The 14,261-nt window shown below is 38.3% G+C and overlaps 1 pseudogene; it reads right to left on the reverse strand.

Annotated features, from left to right (window-relative positions):
* Positions 1-4,338: 4,338 nt before the first annotated feature.
* Positions 4,339-5,667, reverse strand: LOC785588 (trace amine-associated receptor 6-like; annotated as a pseudogene).
* Between the last annotated feature and the right edge of the window lie 8,594 nt (positions 5,668-14,261).

Raw genomic sequence — 14,261 nt, forward strand, 5'->3', positions numbered from 1 at the left:
ACTTGGAAACCTGTCACCCTCTGTGGCTCAGGATGTCACTGCAGTTTTCAAAGTCCTTAAAAAAAATAAATACATACAATATGTTAGTAATTTCCAGCATATTCTGTCTCCATTTCTTTGTAAGTGCCAATCTTTATTTTCTTTTTTAAAAATATATTTGTTTGCTGTGTTGCATCTTAGTTGCATCATGTGGGATCTTTCGTTGCATGGCAGGGACTCTCTAGTTGCTGCTTGTGGACTCAGTACTTACAGTGTGTGGGTTTAGTTGCCCTGCAGCATGTGGGATCTTAATTCTCCCACCAGGGATCAAACCCGTATTGCCTGCGTTGCAAGGCAGATTTTTAAACACTGGACCACTAGGGAAGTCCCCAAATCCTTACTTTCGTGTTTAGAAAGTGATTCATATCTTGTAAAATAATTCACTTACAAATGCATTAACAGTTAACTTAAATCATTAAATTATTTAAGTTAAAAAAATGTATTCCTTTGCACTATCTGGTACTTCATGTCTGAGAAGTGCTGGTCTTCAAGAAGCTGTTATATGATGCTTGTTCAAGTGCTACATTTTATAGGACCCTTTTCCTAATTTATCAGAGCAATGATAATGCCCCAAACACTCTATCCCCTCAGGAAAGGAGCCAAATGATTCCAATACCCAAAACACTTAAGATTGTATCCCCATAGTGGAAGGTGTAGAAAGAAAGGAAATTTTAAATCATGATTGTGTTTATGCTAAAAATAATTTTATGCCCTACTAATTTTCTGATGACATTTGACCTTCTCATGAAATAGAAATGGGAATAGTCTCCTTAAAAACTTGCTCAAGATTTGAAAGCCATATTGTTTATTCTTACTAATTATGGTGACTCAATTTTCATTTTGTAAGGACCACTGGTTGTTGATTCCCGTTTGTCACTAGAAGTCTTTCAGAGAAGTTGTTAAGCTCTTACAGTTCTAGTTTGGGTGAAGAGATTAAATACAGAATTATATTAAAATCTAGACTGTTTCAGGTTTAGTTTTAATAATCCTGATTTGGAAAACTGAACGTGGAGAATCCAAAACGTTTCCTCATAGAAATACATGAAGGAAGAGTAAGTACATCTTAAAAGCAGTTCATGCAAAGGTTTTTATTTTGGAGAGGGAGGAATTTTGTTGTTTCTAAATGGGAACTGTTGGGGATATATTAAAGAAAATAATATTAAAAATGTATTTTGGGAATGTGAATATTCCTATATTATACTACGAATTTTACCATTGACAAATTCTCCTCTTAGAGCTCTAGAACAGAACTCAACTTAGACTTGAAAAAAATTTTTTCTGATGAGTGGCTTCTGGTCATTTTACAAAATCAGCTTTCTAAATCTGAGGTGTAGTTTATATTTGAAATTTTCACACTTTTAAAGTGAACAGGTTGTGGAATTATGGTAACTGTCTCCACCCATGTAACCACCCCTGCAATCAAGGTAGAGAATAGACTGTTTCCAACACCTCAGTTCAGTGTCTGTGCAATATTCATCCATTTATTTGGTATATAAGGAATGCATTCCCAGTTATTTGCTAAGGAGTGATCTATTGTAGGAACATACCACAATTGTTTTATTCGTATATATTTTGATATTCATTTGGACTCTTGTTCACATTAGGGCTGTTATTAGGTGTTGCTAAGAACACTCATATATAATTGTCTGCATAGACATGTGTTTTATTTCTTTTGGGTAAATTGCTGGCCCTAATGGAAAATATATGTTTAACTGTACAAGAAAATACAAACTATCTTCTAAAGTAACTGTAGCATTTTATACTCCCACCAGCAATTTATGAGTGTTCTAAATGCTTCAAGTCTTCTTCAACACTTGCTATTTACATGTTTTTAAATTTAACCATTCTAGATGGTGTATAGTCACATCTCATGCTTTTAATCTAATGAATGGTGGTATTGAAAAGCTGTTCATGTTATTATTGACCATTAATGTATCCACTTTTGGTGACATGTCCATTAAAAATTTTGCCCATTTTTTACTTGAGTTCTAAAGTTTCTTATTATTGAGTTTACTGGGTACCAGTTCCTTTGGCATATATCTTCTGAATATTTGACTGAATATTTGACTTTAGTTTCCTGAATAGTTTCCTGAGAATGTCTTTTAAAGAATAAAAGGTTTTATTTTTAATGAAGTCCAACTTACTATTTTTCTAATGGCTAGTGTTTTGTTTTTTTTTCCCTTGCCTAAGAAAATTATCTAATGCAGTCACAACTATTTTCTTCTATGCTTCTTCTAGAATTTTTATAACTTTACTGCTAGTGTTTTATGACTCACATAATATTAATTTTAAATATGTTATGAGGAGGGGTCTGAGGTTTATTAGGAGAATGAGTAGTACTATAAGGATATTTAGTAATTCCAGCAGCGTTTCTTGAAATCACTATCTTTCTCCAGTGATCCATGTACGTTCATATCAAAAATCAATCAATCATATGTGTGTGGATTTATTTCTAGATTCTCTTCCATTCTGTTGATCTCTATTTCTATATTTAGGTCAATACCCTTTTGTCTTGACTGAAACTTTACCTTAAGTCTTAAAGCCAAGTTGTGTAAACCTTTTACTTTTTTGTCTTTTCCAAAATTGTTTTGGCCATCTAATGTCTTTATTTTTTATAAAAAAACCACCTTGTCAAAAAAGAAAAAAACAAAACAAAACCCAGCAGTGTTCATTGTTATAAAATTGAGTCTTTAAAACAATTATGAAGAGGGGCACTGGAATATTTGATCGGGACAGTAAATTTTCTCATTTCCCCATTTAATTACATCATGTATGGTTTTCTAACTCATTGGAAAAGATCCTGATGCTGGAAAAGATTGAGGGCAGGAGAAGAGGGGGTGATAGAGGATGATATGGTTGGATGGAATCACTGACTCCATGGATCATAGGTTTGAGCAAACTCCAGAAGATGGTGAAGGACAGGGAAGCCTGGTGTTCTGAGTCCATGGGGTTGCAAAGAGTTGGATGTGACTTAGTGACTGAACAACAACAACCACAATGATTTATGAATTTAGATGCTTTGAAAATAGCTGCAAAGCCTCTAAATTTTAAATTGCTATAGTTTCCTAACATTGAAGGATTGTACATCTTAATAATATTGAGCCTACCTAGCCAAATGCATATTTTGTCTTTCCATGGTTAAGAAGCTAAAAGAGGAAAAAAACCAAACTAAAAGTATTATTTTAGCAAAATTAAAAAAAAAAACACGAAAGAAACAATAGAGAAACAAAATATAACGAGAAACAAGTATCAAGAGAATAGAATCAGGTCAAATACGGAAAAACATCAGAGGTCAAATATGGAAAGATAATCACTGTTGCAGAAATAGCACCACCTGTTCATGGCTATTTCCACATTTACAGAAATCCCAAAATTATATAAGTCCAGCCCTGAGTCCGAAATGGCTGATGTATATGACTCAGGGAGCTCTTCAGTTCCCTGACTTGACTCAAGGACCACAAAATCTTTTTCTAAGATACAAGCCTCTGCAAATGAGAACAAAGTTAACTGAGTTCAGAAAAAAAGACAGGGAATACAAGACGTTCATGGGACAGGAAATAAGAAACTTTTGAAAATGAAGGAAGAAAAATACCAATACAGTATACTAATGCATATATGTGGAATTTAGAAAGATGGTAATGACAACCCTGTATGCAAGACAGCAAAAGAGACACAGATGTATAGAACAGTCTTTTGGACTCTGTGGGAGAGGGAGGGGGGGATGATTTGGGAGAATGGCATTAAAACATTTATAATATCATATAAGAAACAAATCGCCAGTCCAGGTTTGATGCAGGATACAGGAAGCTTGGGGCTGGTGCCCTGGGATGACCCAGAGGGATGGTATGGGGAGGGAGGTGGGAGGGGAGTTCAGGATGGGGAACACGTGTACACCTGTGGTGGATGTATGTTGATGTATGGCAAAACCAATACAATATTGTAAAGTAAAAAATAAATAAATAAATAAATTAATTAATTAAAAAAAAAAAGAAAGTGAGGGAAAGATCAGTCTGAAAGAGAGGCCCAGAAAAGGAAAATCATTAGCAACAAAGCAAGGAAGCATGCAGATTTGAGGAAACTAGAAAATATCAACTTGTGTCAAACATTTTTATTGAATATATTTCTGTCAAATGATTTAAAATGTTCACTCATCAAAAAAGTAAGAGCATGAAGGTGATGCTGCAGAAACTGAGGTATTGTTTCTCCTCCCCAGCTGAATGGAACAATTTTATGCAAAGTATTGCATGCCACAGTTACTGAGACATTCCAAATAAATCATTAAATTCCTAGGTTTGAAAATTAGCTCTCTTTAGAAAATAAGTTTATGGTTGATGAGCTGTCTGTTAACACTTGGCCTGTTATGATAACTTTTATTGCTTTCCTAAAACAAGAGTAAAATAAAGTATAAATCAAAGGATTTAGAGCAGAATTATAATAACCAAACCAGCAAAATAGCTCATAAACATATGAAGGTGTTATAAACCTCCCCCCAAAAAAATCAATAAATGAATCAATCATATACGGTAACCATGAGATCAAAAATGCTATCACCAAAAATGCTATACTTGGAGTTTTAGCAGCTTTTCTCTCTCTCTTAGTCACTCTGGTTTTGTATATGCCTGATAATCCTTCTACTTTGCTAGGAATATGTTCAATCTTTATAGCCTGTTGTCTAGCCACAAGAAATATATTACTACACAGAATTATTATAACCAAAGTAGATATAAAAATAATAGTCTATCAAAATCCAAAATTGATTTATAACAAGCTGACAACTTCCAGTGCAGCTGAGGGCACTTACTAATTCCTTTATCCCATTCTTGTGAACACCTGTGAAGAACACAGCTCCGCTGTACCCAGTGGGCAGGATCCAGGAGATGCTGACACATTCCCCTGACACAGACACCGTGAACTTGGTGGGATAGACCAGGGGGTCAGTAACGGCAACGTACCTGTCAATGGAGATGAAGCACAAGTGGAAGAGAGAAGAGTAACAAAATGCCACATCACAGGAACTGTGAAGGGCACAAAATCTGGCTCCAAAGTACTAACAGCTCTCCACAGACCTGACCATGCTGAAGGGCATCACAGTCACTCCCACTAGAAAGTCTGCATAGGCCAGAGAGGTGATGAGAAAACTGGTTGGTGAGTGAAGCTGCTTGAAATGAAGGATGGCAGTCATCACCAGGAGGTTTTCAAACATGGCCAGGACAGCCCAAAGCCAAACAACAAGTAGAGAATCACCCGGGATGCAGGTGAGTAGGGGGTTTTCGGAGAAGGCAATGGCAACCCACTCCAGTACTCTCGCCTGGCAAATCCCATGGACAGAGGAGCCCGGTAGGCTGCAGTCCATGGGGTCACAAAGAGTCAGACACGACTGAACGACTTCACTTTCACTTTTCACTTTCATGATTGGAGAAGGAAATGGCAACCCACTCCAGTATTTTTGCCTGGAGAATCCCAGGGACAGAAGACCCTGTTGGGCTGCCGTCTATGGGGTCGTACAGAGTCGGACATGACTGACACAACTTAGCAGCAGAAGCAGCAGCAGGAGGTTTTCACACAGGATCCGTTCAGGTGCTTGTAGCAGGGCTGCACAGCTGCAGGGGTGGATGAACTGCTATTCATGATGGTGCTGTTAATAGCATGTAAACACCTGGAGATGTTCTGCCCTTTTCAATCACATAAAATAGAGCAGTTTTCTATCTTCTGAAGAGAGAGGAGTCTCTTAACTAAATACCCATGTTACAGCTATCAGGTATTATCATAATGCCCTGTCATATATCTGTTTTAATTTTAAGCTCAGAACATATATAATAATAATATATGCAAGTTAAGTTCTCAATAAATACTACTATTAATAATTACTATTTTATTTTTATTCTTTAGAATATAGTTGAAAACAACTTTCCATATCCAATAAGAATTTAAGCAAATCTGTGGCAAATTTGCTTTTGCCACAATAAATGTCTTGCCTTGTAATTTATGAAAAAATTTTTTACCTGGACTGGATATTGGATTTATTCCTCATTGTCAAAGTTAGTGAGATACATGTGATTTGTTATTTATTAGTTACCTTTACTACCGCCACCCCCTCAAGAATGTCTGAGGAGTTAATGACAAAAACCCCCAGGAAATACCTAAGTTCAGTTCAGTTCAGTCACTCAGTCGAGTCTGACTCTTTGCGACCCCATGAATCGCAGCACACCAGGCCTCCCTGTCCATCACCAACTCCCGGAGTTCACTCAAACTCATGTCCATCGAGTCGGTGATGCCATCCAGCCATCTCATCTTCTGTCGTCCCCTTCTCCTCCTGCCCCCAATCCCTCCCAGCATCAGGGTCTTTTGCAGTGAGTCAACTCTTCACATGAAGTGGTCATAGTATTGGAGTTTCAGCTTCAACATTAGTCCTTCCAAAGAACATCCAGGGCTGATCTCCTTCAGAATGGACTGGTTGGATATCCTTGCACTCCAAGGGACTCTCAAGAGTCTTCTCTAACACCACAGTTCAAAAGCATCAATTTTTCAGCGCTCAGCTTTCTTCACAGTCCAACTCTCACATCCATACGTGACCACTGGAAAAACCATAGCCTTGACTAGATGGACCTTTGTTGATAAGTAATGTCTCTGCTTTTTAGTATGGTATCTAGGTTGGTTATAACTTTCCTTCCAAGGAGTAAGTGTCTTTTAATTTCATGGCTGCAATCACCATCTGCAGTGATTTTGGAGCCCCCCAAAATAAAGTCTGACACTGTTTCCAATGTTTCCCTATCTATTTGCCATGAAGTGATGGGACCAGATGCCATGATCTTAGTTTTCTGAATATTGAGCTTTAAGCCAACTTTTTCACTCTCCTCTTTCACTTTCATCAAGAGGCTTCTTAGTTCCTCTTCACTTTCTGCCATATGGGTGGTGTCATCTGCATATCTGAGGTGATTGATATTTCTCCTGGCAATCTTGATTCCAGCTTGTGCTTCTTCCAGCCCAGCGTTTCTCATGATGTATTCTGCATAGAAGTTAAATAAGCAGAGTGACAACATACAGCCTTGATGTATTCCTTTTCCTATTTGGAACCAGTCTGTTGTTCCATGTCCAGATCTAACTATTGCTTCCTGACCTGCATATAGGTTTCTCAAGAGGCAGATCAGGTGGTCTGGTATTCCCATCTCTTTCAGAATTTTCCACAGTTTATTGTGATCCACATGGTCAAAGGCTTTGGTGTAGTCAATAAAGCACCCAAAGCCCATATCAAAATATCTACAGTGGAGTCCCTGTAGTGCAAGGTGTGAACAGAGAGAAGAAACTTATATTTAATAATCTCCAGTTATAAGGCATTGTGTGATGTAGAATGACCTCACACCAGGGATCACATGAAAAATGAAAATGAGAGGATATCTCACTCATATACAAAGATGCAAGTATTCTAAACAGATGTTTGTAAACCAAATGTATCAATATATAAAAAGATGATACATTTGATTCAATCAATGCCAAAAGTGGAAATTGTGTTAACATTCAGTTCAGTTCAGTTCAGTTCAGTCACTCAGTCATGTCTGACTCTTTGAGACCCCATGAATCGCAGCATGCCAGGCTTTCCTGTCCATCACCAACTCCCAGAGTCCACCCAAACTCATGTCCTTTAAGTTGGTGATGCCATCCAGCCATCTCATCTTCTGTCATCCCCTTCTCCTCCTGCCCCCAATCCCTCCCAGCATCAGGGTCTTTTGCAGTGAGTCAACTCTTCGCATGAGGTGGCCAAAGTATTGGAGTCAGCTTCAGCATCAGTCCTTCCAAAGAACACCCAGGACTGATCTCCTTTAGAATGGACTGGTTGGATCTCCTTGCTGTCCAAGGGACTCTCAAGAGTCTTCTCCAACACCACAGTTCAAAAGCTACCGGGCTCCAGCCCTGGTTGGATCCAGGGATTCCTTGGGGAGGACAGCATTGGCGATTAAAAGGATAGATAAAAGGAGAAAGATCAGAGGTTCAATATAACTGGTTTATGTGGAAAGCCAATAAAACCTGTAACACCAGGTTTGCACTAACCGTGGAGGCTGCAGGTACCCTCTTGAATAGCGGAAGGTGCCCCACTTAGGCACCTTCTCTAGTGGGTCTTAGAAGCCTGGGCAAATAAGTAGTCTCAGAGGGCCCCCGTGCTCCAATTATTTGTCCTGAAGGAAGAACAGAGAAGAAAAGGTGAGAAAAGGAAGCAAGAAAGAATGACACAGGGAGACCAAGCTTTGAGCAAGGCCCATAGCTTTCTTTTCTTTTTCTTTTTTTTTTTGCTTTAATTATATATTTTTTTTATTTTTTTTTAATTTTATTTTATTTTTAAACTTTACATAATTGTATTAGTTTTGCCAAATATCAGAATGAATCTGCCACAGGTATACATGTGTTCCCCATCCTGAACCCTCCTCCCTCCTCCCTCCCTGTACCATCCCTCTGGGTTGTCCCAGTGCACTAGCCCCAAGCATCCAGTATCGTGCATCGAACCTGGACTGGGAATGACACGGGGAGACGGAGCTTTGAGCAAGGCCCGTAGCTTTATTTTCAAAGGGAGCTTATATACCTTAAGTTGTGCATAGAGGATAATAGGAGGTGTAAAATCATGCAAAGTCAGCAGTATTTTATCCTTATCGAGACCAGGCTTTCTTTTCTGCAAACTTACCGAATACTCTTACCGTATACAAATGGTTTAGGTGATTTACATCATCTTCTGGCCAGAAGGCCTTTTAACATTTTATGACTCTGATAAAGTTTTGTCAACCATGAGACTTATTTTCTCTAAGAGTAATTATTTTAAAGTTTGGCGCCATCCTCTGACGGTGTTAGATAAAGTTGCATTCCTATAGGGCAGAGGTGCAGTGGGTTTACAACAAGGAAAGAATTTATTACCTTAAGGGTCTAAAGTTGTTAGCACCAAGGCCACTACTTATTTTTTCTATATACCAACTATATTAATTAATATATTCCCAAGGACATAATACAGGGGATGTGGAAACTTGGCAGCAAGCATTGGCTCAACAATGAAATCTTCTACTAGTTTTCTTCTAACAATTTCTAACTCTCTGAGAGGCTCTATACTATTTGAATATCTTAAGCTTCCCATGCCTCTCGAGGTTGGGAGGCTGTAAACAATCGTATGCGTAGCTGTAGGAGTCCAGGTAAACCTGTCAGGCAAGTGAGAGAGCCATCTGAGGGGTTTGCATTGAAACACTCCTAATATGCCCAGGAGGCTAATTAACTAGGGCTCTAAGTTGATTTCCTTCAGAGAAAGTTGATCAGGGATAGCCCCCCCCCCACCCCCCCCACCCCCCCCACCACCCCCCCCACCCCCCGTTAATGTCAGAGGAGTTGGTGAAAGTCGTAAAGTAGTAAAACAGACAGATTGTGGTTTTGGGGTAGATGCTCAGGCAGATCCAGGGGGTCCCTCGAGTCCTGACTCGCCTTTGCATATCAGGCCTCTCCACATGACCTTTGTCATGGGTGGGAACTCCCGTGCTGGCTCCCGGCAAAAAGCATCAATTCTTCTGCGCTCAGCCTTCCTCACAGTCCAACTCTCACATCCATACATGACCACTGGAAAAACCATAGCCTTGACTAGACGGACCTCTGTTGACAAAGTAATGTCTCTGCTTTTGAATATGCTATCTAGTTTGGTCATAACTTTCCTTCCAAGGAGAAAGCGTCTTTTAATTTCATGGCTGCAGTCACCATCTGCAGTGATTTTGGAGCCCCCAAACATAAAGTCTGACACTGTTTCCACTGTTTCTCCATCTAATCAATTAATATAATTCACCATATTATCAAGTTAGAATTTTGTGATTATTTTATTAAATGCAACAATAGCACTCATTTTCCCCCCACTCTTTTTCTCGCATAATTGCATCAGCATTCCAGGATGCTAAGCAGATGACCTGGTTTCCATGTGAGCACATTGGGATGTCTTTGTATATTCTATCTGGTGAGAGATGGACATTTCTCATAATGGGAAAAAAAATGTTCACATTACCCTAAGCTTGAATCCACTTGAGATCTGTGAATCTGGTGACCCTCTCTCTATGTGCTTCAGACCATCCATGTGTGGCTCATGATGTAGTATGCTGCTTTGGCTTTTTTAGATTTCAGAGCTAAGGTACCATAATCAGTTTTCCCTCTATCTGTGGGAAAATGTTCCACTTTTAAAGAAATTATAGACTTATCAGGGGGTCTAGTTCTCCTATTGAAACCCCTTCCTTTTTAGTGTCTTCAGCCAGGACTCCAAGATTTTAGTTATGTCAGAGTACTCGGTCAGTTTTCTGTTTTTTTAATCTTCCTTCTTCCATCTCTCCTTCTCTCTTAGTCTCTTGATAATTACCCTGTGCATGTCCAGAAATGTGGAAATATTCTGAAGTTCTTTTTCAAATTCTCTCATCACTGTCACTTGTAATTTCTGAACTGAATATAACTTCAGAAAGCCTACTGTACATCTATCTTCACACCAGTTTTGTTGGAATTTGAGTCACAGCCCTTGGCTTACAACTTTTAATCAGTAGGCATACAGATGTGTGCATCCTAAAACATGATAGATATTCCAGACACACCCACAAGTATCTTCTGTGATTCACAGAGAATAGATTAAGGTGAGCAAGACATGTTACTTTAATGCAGCCATCATTATAATGGTAGCAAGCAGCAAACAGTATATATAAGTGGTTTTGTTTACATGCATTAAGTTATAATATGGTTATGTGCAAAAAAAATGAAGTCAGAAGTATTATTATCCTTATTTTAAAAATGAAAAAACTGATAAACTGAGAAGCTAATAACTTGCCTAAGATTACACTTCTAGTAAATGATGACCTTGGGCATTTGTATCTAAGCCATTTAGCTCCAGATTCTATGTTCTGAGCCTCCATGCTCTGAGCTTCTACTCCTATCCCCTCATTACCCCAGCAGGATGCCTCAGGGCCTTAGCACAGACTCTCATCTGCCTGCATCACTCTTTCCTCGGATTTTCACAGGTTCTTTCTCATTCTTCAGGCCTCAGCTTTAAAATGACTTCCTCAGAAAAATCACTGTCTCAGCTAATTGGTACTGTCTCAGTTGGTACTGCTATTTTATTGTTTTATTTACCTGTTTTCTCATGTTCTTAAGTGTATGTATCAGAATTTGAACCCAATCAGTCCATCCAAAAGGAAATCAGTCCTGAATATTCACTGGAAGGACTGATGCTGAAGCTGAAACTCCAATACTTTGGCACCCTGATGTGAAGAACTGACTCATTTGAAAAGACCCTGATGTTGGGAAAGATTGAAGGCCGGAGGAGAAGGGGATGACAGAGGATAAGATGGTTGCATGGCATCATCGACTCTACGGACATAAGTTTGAGTAAGCTCTGGGAGTTGGTGATGGACAGGAAAAATTGGCGTGCTGCAGTCCATGGGGTCGCAAATAGGCAGACATGACTGAGTGACTGAACTGAACTGAACACCACATTAACCCATATTTTAATTATCAGAACATGTATGGCCAAGCCTAACATCAGTGGACCTGGAACATTTGCTACTTCCCAGGGATTAGGGAACAGGGGAGACTGCAGTCAGAAAGAAGCATGAAATAGAGGCGGAAGTAGAGAAGACAAAGTCTCAGTGCCATCCTGTGATAGGTGCCAAGGGCCAAGACTGAGGATGATGTGTTCCTTGTCTTTGATTCTCAAATCCTTTCCCTACAATTCCAAATTTTCAGCCGTCAGAGTTGCAGAGGAAATCCATGCAAACTGTAAAGGTCTGTGGGGGAAGGACCAGCTGCTTTCACACACTTTGTAGGCCACTGTTTGTGTGACCTTTTGGTTCCCAATGCCTTCTGCAGAACTAACTTTACAGAACAGAGCTATTCAGAAGCAATACAAAGAATCTGACTGCAATGAGGGAGACCTGGGTTCGATCCCTGGGTTGGGAAGATTCCCTTTAGGAGGGCCCAGCAACCCACTCCAGTATTTTTGCCTGAAGAATTCCATAGATAGAAGAGCCTGGCAGGCTACAGTCCATGAGGTTGCAAATAAACGTGATTGAAGTGACTGAGCACATATACATTCATGTGTTTTCTATATTCTGAGATGCTACCTGCTGGGATGAGCTATAACCTGATTTGACTAAATTGTAAGAAAACAATGTAATTAAATTGAGAGATATTTAGAGGAAAAATAATGGTCAGGTTCATACAAAAGCAGAATCATTTCCTGCTGTGTGGATGTGATTGACTTGTAGAGTTCCACTTTGTGAAGCTGCTAAGTATTCTTACTTTCAGGACAGACAGCACCATACCTAATGGATTGGGAATGGGTATCGATGTATTCTAGGAAGGGAAGAGGAAAATGTGTTTTTAAAAATAATGACTGACATACTTTGCAAATTATATTTATTGTTACATCTAAGACACAGTATTCCAAGCTCCTTAAAGTTTTAAAACTGTAGTACTAAGATAATTTGAATTTGTAATTCATTTGTAATTTATCTCATAATGCTTGAGTTAAATGCAAAAGAAAGAATAATTACTTTCAAAGAAGTATTAAGTGTTAAAAAATACATTGAATATAGCAGTGTGTACATGAACACTGCTATAGTTTAAATGGATAACCAACAAAAACCTATTGTATAGCACATGGAACTCTGTTCAATGTTATTTGCCAGCCTGGATGGGAAGGGGATTTCAGGGAGAATGGATACATGTATATGTATGGCTGAGTCTCTTCACTGTTCACCTGAAACTATCACAACATTGTTAATACAATGTTGTTAATACATTATTATTAATATTGTTAATACAATAATTGGCTATACCCCAATACAAAATGTTTTTGCTGTTAAAAAATAAAAGTAAAAACATTAAAAATATATTGGAAAATATTTTTACAACAAATGTATTTTTTAATTATGAAAGAGTGGGATCGGTAAGAGTTATCCTTCCATCAAAAATTAAAAGAAAGAAATCCACTTTAGCTAACTTCATTGCCAAAATATGACTTTTGCTTCTTTATTTATTGATTGCTATGTCTATGTCTGTATCTGCATCTATAATATCATCTATATATCTGTACACTAGACACTTAAAATTAATTTACAAATAGTTTTCCAAGTAAGTAATTATTAATCTGAAAAAGTCACTAAGATATATGGAATTAGACTGACTAGAGACCTTTAGGGAAATATTTAGGAAGAAAACAGAAACAATATGAACATAAAAGACACATCCTTCCTAATAATAGCTCCTGTAAAGAATGATTCAATTCTGAGCAAGCATGTGGCATAAATAACTTATTTTTCTGTAGAAAATACACATACCAGTGTCTCTGGAAAAATGGGTCTAACTTGTATGACTTTTTAAAAGGAGAAAATATTAAAATGGTGAGATGTGAAGCATCATCACTTTACAAATATACCAGACATTTTCATTTTTCAATTATTAAAGAAAAAAGAAGAAAACATTCCTTCAAGAATATAATACATTTACTCATTGAGCATTGGAACAGACATTGAAACAAACCTGGCTTATCATCAACCTGTTTAGCAACTCGGTTCCAAGGAGACAGCATTTTTAAAGGGACCATTTTTAAAAAGAGACAGTCTGAACATTTGACCATGATTATGAAAAGTGATGCAAAATTAGTATGCAAACAATCTTTCCCAAAGTTCAGTTATACAAAGCTCAATTATTTGAACTTAAGGACATCTTAGAGAGCAAAGAGTACAAACCCTTGATTTTTTCTGATGGAGAAATTCGTGAGGGGAGGGGTAAGATATTGTCAAAATAGCCTGACCTGGCGCTGCCAGGTTGCAGGATCAGGACAGGAGCTCAGAAAACTGCCCTCTGTATTTCTTTCCCTTCACTTCTGCATCTTAGTTGTCTCCAAGGAAGTAATAAATGAGGAGATTAATATTTGCACAGAGTTTTGAAATATCCAATAAACATTTAGAGGATGGCACTCTCTCCTTTCCATATATTCTATAGAAACATCGAAGGAGAAGAATGCTGTATCTCTTCCCAGAATAAGAAGTTTGTCTTTTTCCCCACTGCTCAAACCATGCTGCCCTGGAAGCCTGCCCACACTCCCAACACCACACAGCTCACCTTCACCATTCCATTCGTGCTTTTTGCAAAACCCTTTCCCTAGATGGTTAGATAGCATCACTGATTCAATGGACATGAGTTTGAGCAAACTCTGAGAGATAGTAGAGGAC

Source organism: Bos taurus, chromosome 9 (assembly GCF_002263795.3).
Source record: "Bos taurus isolate L1 Dominette 01449 registration number 42190680 breed Hereford chromosome 9, ARS-UCD2.0, whole genome shotgun sequence".
Lineage (NCBI taxonomy): Eukaryota > Metazoa > Chordata > Mammalia > Artiodactyla > Bovidae > Bos > Bos taurus.